Below are 12,159 nucleotides of genomic sequence, written 5' to 3'. Positions count from 1 at the left end.
TCCTCCCACCCCCAATCCTACCCAGCATTAGGGTCCTTTCCAATGAGTCAACCCTTCGCATGAGGTGGCCAAAGTATTGGAGTTTCAGCTTCAACATCAGACCTTCCAATGAGCACCCAGGATTGATCTCTTTTAGGATGGATTGATTGGATCTCCTTGCAGTCCAAGGGACTCTCAAGAGTCTTCTCCAACACCACAGTTCAAAAGCATCAATTCTTCAGTGCCCAGCTTTCTTCACCGTCCAACTCTCACATCCATACATGACCACTGGAAAAACCATAGCCTTGACTAGACGGACCTTTGTTGGCAAAGTAATGTCTCTGCTTTTAAATATGCTATCTAGGTTGGCCATAACCTTCCTGCCAAGGAGTAAGCGTCTTTTAATTTCATGGCTGCAATCACCATCAGCAGTGATTTTGGAGCCCCCAAAAATAAAGTCTGACACTGTTTCCACTGTTTCCCCATCTATTTCCCATGAAGTGATGGGACCAGATGCCATGATCTTAGTTTTCTGAACGTTGAGCTTTAAGCCAACTTTTTCACTCTCCTCTTTCACCTTCATCAAGAGGCTCTTTAGTTCTTCTTCACTTTCTGCCATAAGGGTGGTGTCATCCGCATATCTGAGGTTATTGATATTTCTCCCGGCAATCTTGATTCTAGCCTGTGTTTCTTCCAGCCCAGCGTTTCTCATGATGTACTCTGTATATAAGTTAAATAAGCAGGGTGACAATATACAGCCTTGATGTACTCCTTTTCCTATTTGGAACCAGTCTGTTGTTCCATGTCCAGTTCTAACTGTTGCTTCCTGACCTGCATACAGGTTTCTCAAGAGACAGGTCAGATGGTCTGGTATTCCCATCTCTTTCAGAATTTTCCAGTTTATTGTGATCCACACAGTCAAAGGCTTTGGCATAGTCAATAAAGCAGAAATACATGTTTTTCTGGAACTCTCTTGCTTTTTCGATGATCCAGCGGATATTGGCAATTTGATATCTGGTTCCTCTGCCTTTTCTAAAACCAGCCTGAACATCTGGAAGTTCACGGTTCACATATTGCTGAAGCCTGGCTTGAAGAATTTTGAGCATTACTTTACTAGCGTGTGAGATGAGTGCAATTGTGCAGTAGTTTGAGCATTCTTTGGCATTGCCTTTCTTTGGGATTGGAATGAAAGGCAATCAAAGGCAATCAATATACAATGGAATATTACTCAGCCATAAAATGGAATGCATTTGAGTCAGTTCTAATGAGGTGGATGAACCTAATGCCTATTATACAGAGTGAAGTCAGTCAGAAAGAGAAAAACAAATATTGAATACTAACGCATATATATGGAATATAGAAAGGTACCTGATGAAATTATCTGCAGGACAGCAATGGAGACAGACACAGAGAACAGACTTATGGACATGGGGGTGGTGGTGGTACAGGGGAGGAAGGAGAGGTTGAGATGCATGGAAAGAGTAACAGGAAAACTTACATTACCATATGTAAAATAGACAGCCAATGGGAATTTGCTGTAAGACTAAGGGAACTCAAACTGGGGCTCTGTAAGAACCTAGAAGGGTGGGATTGGGAGGTAGGTAGAGGGGGAAGTTCAAGAGGGAGGGGACATATGTATACCTATGGCTGATTTATGTTGATGTTTGGCAGAAACCAACACAATTCTGTAAAGCAATTATCCTTCAATTAAAAAATAAATAAAAATACCTTTTCTAAATATACTTTATAAAACTAAGGCTACCTTAAAATAACACATATAATTACTAATGCATGTATATTTTTACCTCCACTCGGCAGTGAGTTTCCTAAGAACAAGAATATTCCACTCATCTTTTTATCCCTAACAACAAAGACCTGATATATAGTAGGTAACAGATACTTGCTAAAGTGAACCAAATTGACTTGATAGGCAGAAGAGTCTTCTGAGAAAGTTCTAAAGCTTGTTTAGAATCAAATTATGGATAATTCTAAATGCAGATACAGTAGTTATGACTTCATTATTTGGCTTGTTGTGAAATCACCAAAGATCTTTGTGCTAGGAGGAAACGTATAATAGTGAAAGCTATATTTTAAAAATATTAATCTAAAGAGAGAATAATACCAACAAAGAAAATGAACAGGAAGTTTTTACAGTAGAATATTTAAAGAATAACATCTACCACACAGTATGATTATAAGGATTACAAGGGTTAGAATATGTGAAAGTACATTATAAACTGCAAGATGCTGCTGCTGCTGCTGCTGCTAAGTCGCTTCAGTCGTGTCCGACTCTGTGCGACCCCATAGACGGCAGCCCACCAGGCTCCGCCATCCCTGGGATTCTCCAGGCAAGAATACTGGAGTGGGATGCCATCTCCTTCTCCAGTGCATGAAAGGGAAAAGTGAAAGTGAGGTTGCTCAGTCATGTCTGACTCTTAGCGACCCCATGGACTGTAGACTACCAGGCTCCTCCATCCATGGGATTTTCCAGGCTAGAGTACTGGAGTGGGGTGCCATCACCTTCTCCGGCAAGATGCTAGGTAAACCTAATTTTTATTACTTCTATTATTACTATTATAGGTATGATGCAATAATTCCTGGAAGATAACTTTAAAAAATAGGATTTATAATCAAGACATTTAAGAAAAAACTGGCAACCTTTAGATTACATATAAACATGAGAGAGAGGAAAAAGAGAAAGGTGAAAGCTGATACTCTAATTAGAGGAAAAGAGAGAAAACCAGGAGGGTAAGCAACGATTATCTCACTCTACCACAGTGCCTTCCTCCAAGTTCTCATTAAGCGCAAAAGAAACAGACAAATTACAAAACACCTCTCTGCTTCAATTTCTGTATCTGTATAAAGGAATATAGGGAGAAGGCAATGGCAACCCATTCCAGTACTCTTGTCTGGAAAATCCCATGGACAGAGGAGCCTGGTAGGCTGCAGTCCATGGGGTGGCACAGAGTCGGACACAACTGAAGCAATTTAGTAGCAACATAAAGGAATATAATCAGAGAAGTATAATAAATGACAGCCTATGTTACACCAAACACGACAGCTGATACATCACAGAATGCTAGTCTTGCTTTTGTTTTGTTTAAGCAAAAAACTGAACACGTCACCCTCTTACAAAGCGATTATCTTTATTCCTAAGAGGCCCTGGAAGTGACTAGGTAATTCTCCTGAGCATATGCATCATTCAAATGAGTTAGTTTGCCAGGGGGCATCAGTAAGACTGAAGTGTGTGCATGCTGAGTTGCTTCAGTTTGACTCTTTGTGACCCCAAGGACTGTAGCCTGCCAGGCTCCTCTGTTCATGAGATTCTCCAGGCAAAATTACTAGAGTGGGTTGCTGTGCCCTCCTCCACAGAATCTTCCCAACCTAGGGATCAAACCCATCCACGTCTCTTGTGTCTCCTGCATTGGCAGGCAGGTTCTTTACCACTAGCACCACCTGGGTCAGGGGAATTCTCTGGAGGTCTGGCGGTTAGGACTTGGTGCTTTCACTGTCATGGCCCAGGTTCAATCCCTGGTCCTTGAACTAAGATCCTGCAAGCCACATGGAGAAGCCAAAAATATAAAAAATAAAAGACTGAAGAGGGCAATACAAAACACAGTCAAGTGGAAGGCTAGACAAACACTAAGCCACTCGATGATACACAAAAATTTTGTTCTGAAAGAATTTAATTACAAAGACAGAGGTTTACAATCCTGCCCACTTAAAATGAATGACTGCTTCAGCTTAAAAAATTATATACATATATGTAATTATCTACATATTAATACATGAATGATATACGAATAACTGTGAGGTAGGCAGGCAGTTTAATGAACAGAAAAACACCACTGATGAGATGGCATAATCCTGAGCAGCCAAACGTTTTAGTGGCTGCACAAAATCCACAACACTTCCTGAGGTCACTTCCTGGTTACGGGTTCTTTTATTGTTAGTGTAAAAGAAACTGCATTACATAGTAGTTAGGGGAGCTTTCCATCCAAACTCAGCTCTTTTGAAGCAGCAGTCCTAGATGTGAAGCTACCCATAAAACCCACTGCATGAAGACTTCCTGTTTCAGTAAGTCACCTACAGAGACATTTATTATAAGCTCTGTCAGACACAGCACTATTTCAAAGAACCAGCAGGTCTCAGCTCTCAGAGTCACACTGATAAAGGAATATAACAAGCCTCAGGTTCCCAGTTTGGTTAGATCTCCAGCTGTCAGATTTTCTTGCCCAAAAGTAAAAGTAGTGCATTTATAAATTACTACCTCAAACTTGTTTTTTTAAAAAAAAATCAAGCCAAACGAATTTGAGGTAATTAGTAGTTAAAACAAGAAACCACCTTTATGTAACTCAGGTTGGTTACCATGTCTGTTTAGGGCAGAGACTGGCCTATTGCCTCCACCACCCAGACAGCATCTCTTTAAACAGGCAGCATGATCAGGGGTAGATGGTAATAAACCCTACAACTTAAAAAAAAAAAAAAAAAAAAAGCCAGAGGTCTTTTTCATTTTTACTAATTTAATTCTACTAGTTTATTAAAATATTCTTTGGAAATATTTCCCAATTGTTAGCAGTTAACAGCAATGGTTATTCCTTCTTGTGCCAAGTTTTCTGAAGGGATTACTTATCAATACCAGCAAGTAGTTTATTATAAAAAAAACTTATTAAATCTTAACACCACTAGTAATAGTATAGAGCATGTTTACTATTATGTTTACTATTAATATGTAAGACATGTCTGTTTTAGACAACATTAAAATGTTTTCTAAACTGCAGAATATGATCAACCAGAGGAGTGTGAAATAAATAAATTCAGTGGGTCCTAACATATTCTTTAAAGCAAAATAGTTTACATCACACTTAGTAAAGTATATTATTTCATAAACTTTTGCTTCAGACACACACAAATATTGTGTATATATTAGATCACAATATGATATGTGTTTTTTAGTGTGAGTTGCGATAAGAAAAAAAAATAACAGCCATCAATAAAAACCTTCTGAAAAGCAGCTTCTATTATTCCGTTTTGAGATATAAAGCTTAGGTCAGTGACTCAGCTACCTCTTATGACTTTTCTAAACTATTCAACATGATAGCCTATTCTGATCAATCTGTTAGAAAACTCGTCAAGAAAACTGAGGATTTCCTCAAGAAACTGATAAATGGAGTCAAAGTACCTGTACTCCATCTCAAGAGGGTGAGCCTATAAAGTACTTACAGAGGTTATGCTTTACTAAGCATATGTGTAAAACTTTCTACATTATAGTGGTGAGGGGAAAAAAAAACAAAACTGGAATGAATCACTCCAGAAAGCATGATACTCTACTGCAGAAGTACTTCAGTTTTTAAAATTTTTATCATGCAAAATCTCAAAGTTATATAATGATTCCCCCATGTAACTACACCCAGTTTCAATAATGAAATGATTTTGAAGCAAATCCCAGATGTTATATTATCTCATCAGTAAATATTTGATTCCAGCTCTCCTATAGACTTGAAATATTTTTTAGAATAGATGGATTACCTGCTATTTGAAAACTTGCAACATAAATGTGAAAAACTAAAAGACCAAAAGGATACCTGTGGATATTGAGGTTATAATACCTAGTCAGATATTTCAGCCATTCAGGAAGAGAAGTCCAAATGGTCACTGAAAAAACAAAATGGGCTAAAAGTGAAAAAACCACAATAATGAACATAGTTAAAGCAACTGATTCCAGAAGAACTGAAACCATGGACTGTCAAAGAATTGAACCTCATCATCAGGCAAAAATGGTCCAATATTTTATTAATATTTTTCTGCCAAAAAGAATACAGACCTCCATTCTAGATGATAATGCAAGTTTTAAGAGGAGAGAAATATATTAATGAAGTTGTGGGAGTAGTGGAGTATTTACATTTAACATTAGGCACACAGCTAATGCACAAATTGGAGAAGCCAAAGTACCTGAGAACTTCACAAATCCCAGTGATTCACCTATGTCAATTTCTTTCTCACTGTAATGACGGTAATTACATTAATAGGAGCAATGTCAACTGTTCTTTGGGGTTTTTTTTAAGTCTTTATTATTAACTATTTGGACAATTTTCTGAAGTCTGGCACATACTTTTTCAGCTTTGTTTAGAGCCAGTGATTGTGAAGTAGCTCCTCTTGAGGAATAGTGGAAAGCTGTGTGAGGGTCACTAACACATACTGTTAACATCTAAAACCAAAATGTAATACTCTTGTACAATTGATATTCCCTAATTTTTATATTTATTATTTTTAATTGAGGTATAATTTACATGGAGTATGCAAGTGTAAAATGTACAGTTCAGTGAATTTATACATACCCATACATATATCTGGGCTTCCCAGGTGGTGCAATGGTAAAGAATCCACCTGCCAATGCAGAAGACCCAGGTTCGTTCCCTGGGTTGGGAATATCCTCTGGAGAAGGAAGTGGCACCCCAATCCAGTAGATTTACCTGGAAAATTCCATGGACAGAGGAGCCTGGCAGGCTACCCTCCATAGGGTTGCAAACAGTTGGACACAACTGACATATACCTGGACACAACGCATATACCTAGATAACCATCCAGTGAGAGAACATTTTCAGCACTCCAGTAGGCTTTCGTGTGCCTCTTCCCAATCAATAATCCACATTCACTACTACCCAGTTGCAAGAAATTAGTTTTGCCTATTTTGAACATGTATACTGAAATTATACAGTAACCACTTATTTGTTTCTGTTTTTTCTGAACATTAATTTTAGATTCATCCATTTGGTTGCATGTATTAACAGCGTGTTCTTTTCCTTTTCTAAAATAATTGAGGGAGGGAGTAGTTCATGTTTATTAGTCTGTATAATGACTTAATGTTCTGTTTGAATATTCTTGAACATATTTGTTTTGGTATGCATAGATATGCATTTTCTCGGGCATATACCCACAGTGGAATTTATAGGTCACAGAGTATTCACATGTAGAAATAACTAAAATATCCATCATCTGATGAATGCAGTATGTCCATACAATCCATACAATGCACAAAGAAGCGAGCTGCTTCCAATGAAGTGATTCACAAGAAAATTACAAGGCTTCTTACATCAGAGGAAGGTCTTGGGACTTCCCTGGTGGTCCAACGGTAAAGAATCCGCCTGTCAAATGCAGGGGACACCAGTTCCATCCCTGGTCTGGAAGAATACCACATGCCTTGGGGCAACTGAGCCCCTGTAGCACAACTACTGAAACCTGCACACCTAGAGCCCAGTGCCCCACGACAAGAGAAGCCACTGCAACGAGAAGCCCTAGAGCCTCAGCGGGAGAGTAGCTCCTGCTGGCCACAATTAGACAAAGTCTGCAAGTGGCAACAAAGACCCAGCACAGTCATAAGTAAATAAATAAATAGTATTTCTAAAAAAGTTACTAAGAGGAAAGCTTGTAAATTCTCATCAAAAGAAAAATAAATTTTGTAATTATCTGTGGTGATATAAGTTAACTAGACTTACTGTGGTGATCATTTTCCAATATATACAAATAAACATTATTTTCTACACCTGAAACTAATATAATATTATATGTCAATTCAGTTCAGTTCAGTTCAGTCGCTCAGTCGTGTCCGACTCTTTGCGACCCCATGAATCGCAGCACGCCAGGCCTCCCTGTCCATCACCAACTCCCGGAGTCCACCCAAACCCATGTCCATTGAGTTGGCGATGGCATCCAGCCATCTCATCCTCTGTCGTCCCCTTCTCCTGCCCTCAATCCTTCCCAGCATTAGGGTCTTTTCCAATGAGTCAACTCTTTGCATGAGGTGGCCAAAGTATTGGAGTTTCAACTTTAACATCAGTCTTTCCAATGAACACCCAGGGCTAATCTCCTTTAGGATGCACTGGTTGGATCTCCTTGCAGTCCAAGGGACCCTCAAGAGTCTTCTCCAACACCACAGTTCAAAAGCATCAATTCTCCGGGGCTCAGCTTTCTCTATAGTCCAACTCTCACATCCATACATGACCACTGCAAAAACCATAGCCTTGACTAGACGGACCTTTGTTGGCAAAGTAATGTCTCTGCTTTTAAATACGCTCTCTAGGTTACACCTCAATAAAAATTTTTTATAAATACATGATTTTTTCCTTGATGAATCTACTCAAGATGAATAATAATTATATTACATCACTTGAGCAACACCCTTAGGGGTTAATCAAGTAAACAAGGCTGTTCTGCCCAGATTGCTCTGTTTTGTGACCTTGTTACCTCTCTTGCTAACAGTCTGTCAGTGATCACTTCTTGATGTGTGTAATTCCCTCTTCCTTCTCTGCTTCTACTCTTTGGAAGATTAACAACAACAACAACAAAACACGAGTAAGCTTGTTGGAAATGCATATAAAATAGAACGCAAAGGTTTTTTTTTTTTTTTTTCAGAACGCAAAGGTTTTAAGACTGGATTCTAATGTACGTAACTTTGGGGTACATAGATCCTAAGGTATCTGTTTTGGTTTGTGTGTTACTCCTCAGCTTTGATGCAGAGAGCTGGTGCTTGTTAAGAAAAACGACACCATGTGCAGCTTTACTACAACATGGATAAAATCTTCAACAAATTAATTTATAATTCTAATTTACATTTATGTTAACATATTCTCATTAATGTTAACATATTCTATATAGATTTTTGTGAAAAAATGCTACATTTAGCCTTCTCTGTTCTGAAATATGAATATTTTAGAGTAGAATAAAACTGTAGAAAGATAATTACATTTTCACTGATGTGTAAATTTTCTGCCCTATATAAAACTAATGCCATCTAGCAAGCTACAGAGGATGATGTGTTATATTTCCAATAATAACCTAGTTTCATGAAAATGTTTGTGTTATTCACATATAATAATAATAAAAGCTAGAAGTAACCGAAGTCCAGTTATCGAGTAACAGTTGGGGGAGTCCACCTGAAAAAGCAGATAGCCATTAAATTTACAATTATGAAAATCACATAGTAATTTAATAAATTAAAAAAAGCAGAATCTCAAAAGTATATCCAACTTTGCTTACACAAAAGTACATATATGTATGGAGAAGGAAATGGCAACCCACTCCAGTATTCTTGTCTGGAGAATCCCATGGACAGAGGAGCCTGGCAGGCTACAGTCCATGGGGTTGTAAGGGTCGGACACGATTTAGCGACTAAACCACCACCACCACCACCACCACCACATATATGTATATGTGAGAATATATACATATACACATTTACACACAACTGAACAAAGAGCTGCTCTAATTTTCTGTGATGTTACAATTCTGTGTCTACAAAAATAAAACCCAAATAAACAAAACCCAAACAAGCTTCAAGAACTGGAATGATCATTAACTTCTCTATAGGCTGGATGTTCAAATCCCAACAATCTAATTATTATTTAGATTCATCCACCTCTGAAGTAGTTTATATCAATCAATAACATAAAGTAGAAAAAGAAACATAACAACACACACACACACAAAAAAACTTAACTTTTAGTTTCACACTACAGGCACCAGCTTAAACTACCTGCAAAAGCCTTTTAATCAAAGGAACATTTAGAATTATTTAAATCAAAAGGCATTTACTGTTTCAGCATTCTATCATTCAAACTGGAGAACTCCTGTATTTATCCTTTAGATATCAGCACCACTGGATTAAAAAAGATCACTCTGTTTTTTTTAAACAATATAGAAACCTGATCAGAAGTTCTAATTAATTTATGATCTCGAGTAGGGGTAGAAAACATGACACGCAATTACCTCCAAGTTTTTCTTTTCTCTTTTACTGCAGACAAGACAAAGTCCAAAATCTGTACTGTGACCCACAGCCAATCAAGATCAGGCTCTGCTCACATCTCCAGCCTCACTTCCACTGCACCTTATTCAGAAAAAAGGCTAAAGGTAGAATAAGGAACACTGTTTATAATATTCTCCACTGTGATTTTGCTCTAAATTTCAAAAATATACTTTGCAAAATTAAAATGAAAAATTATTAATCAATTAGCCAATGCTTTCCCGCCTTCAGTTCAGTTCAGTTGCTTAGTCATGTCCGACTCTGCGATCCCATGGACTGCAGCACGCCAGGACTCCCTGTCCATCACCAACTCCTGGAGCCTACCCAAACTCATGTCCATTGAGTCGATGATGCTATTCAACCATCTCATCCTCTGTCATCCCCTTCTCCTCCCGCCCTCAATCTTTCCCAGCATCAGGGTCTTTTCCAGTGAGTCAGCTCTTCGCATGAGGTGGCCAAAGTACTGGAGTTTCAGCTTCAGCATCAGTCCTTCCAATGAGTATTCAGGACTGATTTCCTTTAGGATAGACTGGTTGGATCTTCTTACAGTCCAAGGGACTCTCAAGAGTCTTCTCCAACACAACAATTCAAAAGCATCAGTTCTTTGACGCTCAGCTTTCTTCACAGTCCAACTCCCACATCCATACATGACCACTGGAAAAACCATAGCCTTGACTAGACAGACCTTTGCTGGCAAAGTAATGTCCCTGCTTTTTAATATGCTGTCTAGGTTGGTCATAACTTTTCTTCCAAGGAGTAAGTGTCTTTTAATTTCATGGCTGCAGTCACCATCTGCAGTGATTTTGGAGCCCCCAAAAATAAAGTCAGCCACTGTTTCCACTGTTTCTCCATCTATTTGCCGTGAAGTGATGGGACCAGATGCCATGATCTTAGTTTTCTGAATGCTAAGCTTTAAGCCAACTTTTTCACTCTCCTCTTTCACTTTCATCAAGAGGCTCTTTAGTTCTTCACTTTCTGCCATAAGGGTGGTGTCATCTGCATATCTGAGGTTATTGATATTTCTCCCGGCAATCTTGATTCCAGCTTGTGCTTCCTCCAGCCCAGCGTTTCTCATGATGTACTCTGCATATAAGTTAAACAAGCAGGGTGACAATATACAGCCTTGACGGACTCCTTTTCCTATTTGGAACGAGTCTGTTGTTCCATGTCCAATTCTAACTGTTGCTTCCTGACCTGCACACAGATTTCTCAGGAGGCAGGTCAGGTGGTCTGGTATTCCCATCTCTTTCAGAATTTTCCAGTTTGTGGTGATCCACACAGTCAAAGGCTTTGGCATAGTCAATAAAGCAGAAGTAGATGTTTTTCTGGAATTCTCTTGCTTTTTTGATAATCCAGTGGATGTTGGCAATTTGATCTCTGGTTCCTCTGCCTTTTCTAAAACCAGCTTGAACATCTGGAATTTCATGGTTCATGTACTGGTGAAGCCTGGCTTGGAAAATTTTGAGCATTACTTTACTAGCATGTGAGGTGAGTGCAATTGTGCGGTAGTCTGAGCATTCTTTAGCATTGCCTTTCTTTGGGATTGGAAGGAAAACTGACCTTTTCCAGTCCTGTGGCCACTGCTGAGTTTTCCAAATTTGCTGGCATATTGACTGCAGCACTTCCACAGTATCATCTTTTAGGATTTGAAATAGCTCAACTGAAATTCCATCACCTCCACTACCTTTGTTAGTAGTGATGCTTCTTAAGGCCCACTTGACTTCACATTCCAGGATGTCTGGCTCTAGGTGAGTGATCATACCATTGTGATTATCTGGGTCATGCAGATCTTTTTTGTACAGTTCTTCTGTGTATTCTTGCCACCTCTTCTTAATATCTTCTGCTTCTGTTAGGTCCATACCATTTCTGCCCTTTATTGAGCCCATCTTTGCATGAAATGTTCCCTTAGCATCTGTAATTTTCTTGAAGAGATCTCTAGTCTTTCCCATTCTATTGTTTCCCTCTATTTCTTTGCACTGATCACTGAGGAAGGCTTTCTTTATCTCTCCTTGTTATTCTCTGGAACTGTGCATTCAAATTTCCCTCACTTCTCAGAAAATCCCTGAAGAATAAAGTTGGTCCAACATAGAAACTAGATAGTGATACTTGAAGAAAAGATTACTGGCTATCATTTTATACCTTATTTTTCTTTTCTTGGTATAGGTATAATTAAATTGAATGTCAGTGATTATCTCCTTTGGAATTAGGAATTAATTCTTATGTCCTTTTAAACCTTTTATTTTTCAAGTATGTATTATTTCAACTGTATACTTAACCACTACGTGGTGAAACTACATGATACATACTGGAAACATCAGTCCGAGATGTCCCAGATCTGGGCTCTAGTTCCAAATCTGTGGCAAGCTAGTTTATCTTCCCTT

General features: G+C 38.6%; 1 protein-coding gene across 50 annotated transcripts in view; it reads right to left on the bottom strand.

Moving 5' to 3' along the window:
• CSNK1G1 (casein kinase 1 gamma 1) overlaps positions 1–12,159 on the bottom strand; it is a 165,457-nt gene that overhangs the window by 86,105 nt on the left and 67,193 nt on the right. Inside the window, exon 3 of one of the 50 annotated variants that reach the window (XM_081507409.1) lies at positions 9,745–9,879. The exons of the other annotated variants lie outside the window; for them this stretch is intronic. The gene's annotated coding sequence lies outside the window, so the exon portion shown is untranslated. The remainder of the gene's footprint in view (positions 1–9,744; positions 9,880–12,159) is intronic. 50 annotated transcript variants of the gene reach the window in all.

This window comes from Giraffa tippelskirchi, chromosome 7 (assembly GCF_054371585.1).
Source record: "Giraffa tippelskirchi isolate mGirTip1 chromosome 7, T2T-mGirTip1v1.2.pri, whole genome shotgun sequence".
Lineage (NCBI taxonomy): Eukaryota > Metazoa > Chordata > Mammalia > Artiodactyla > Giraffidae > Giraffa > Giraffa tippelskirchi.
This window is presented reverse-complemented; position numbering and strand designations above follow the sequence as displayed.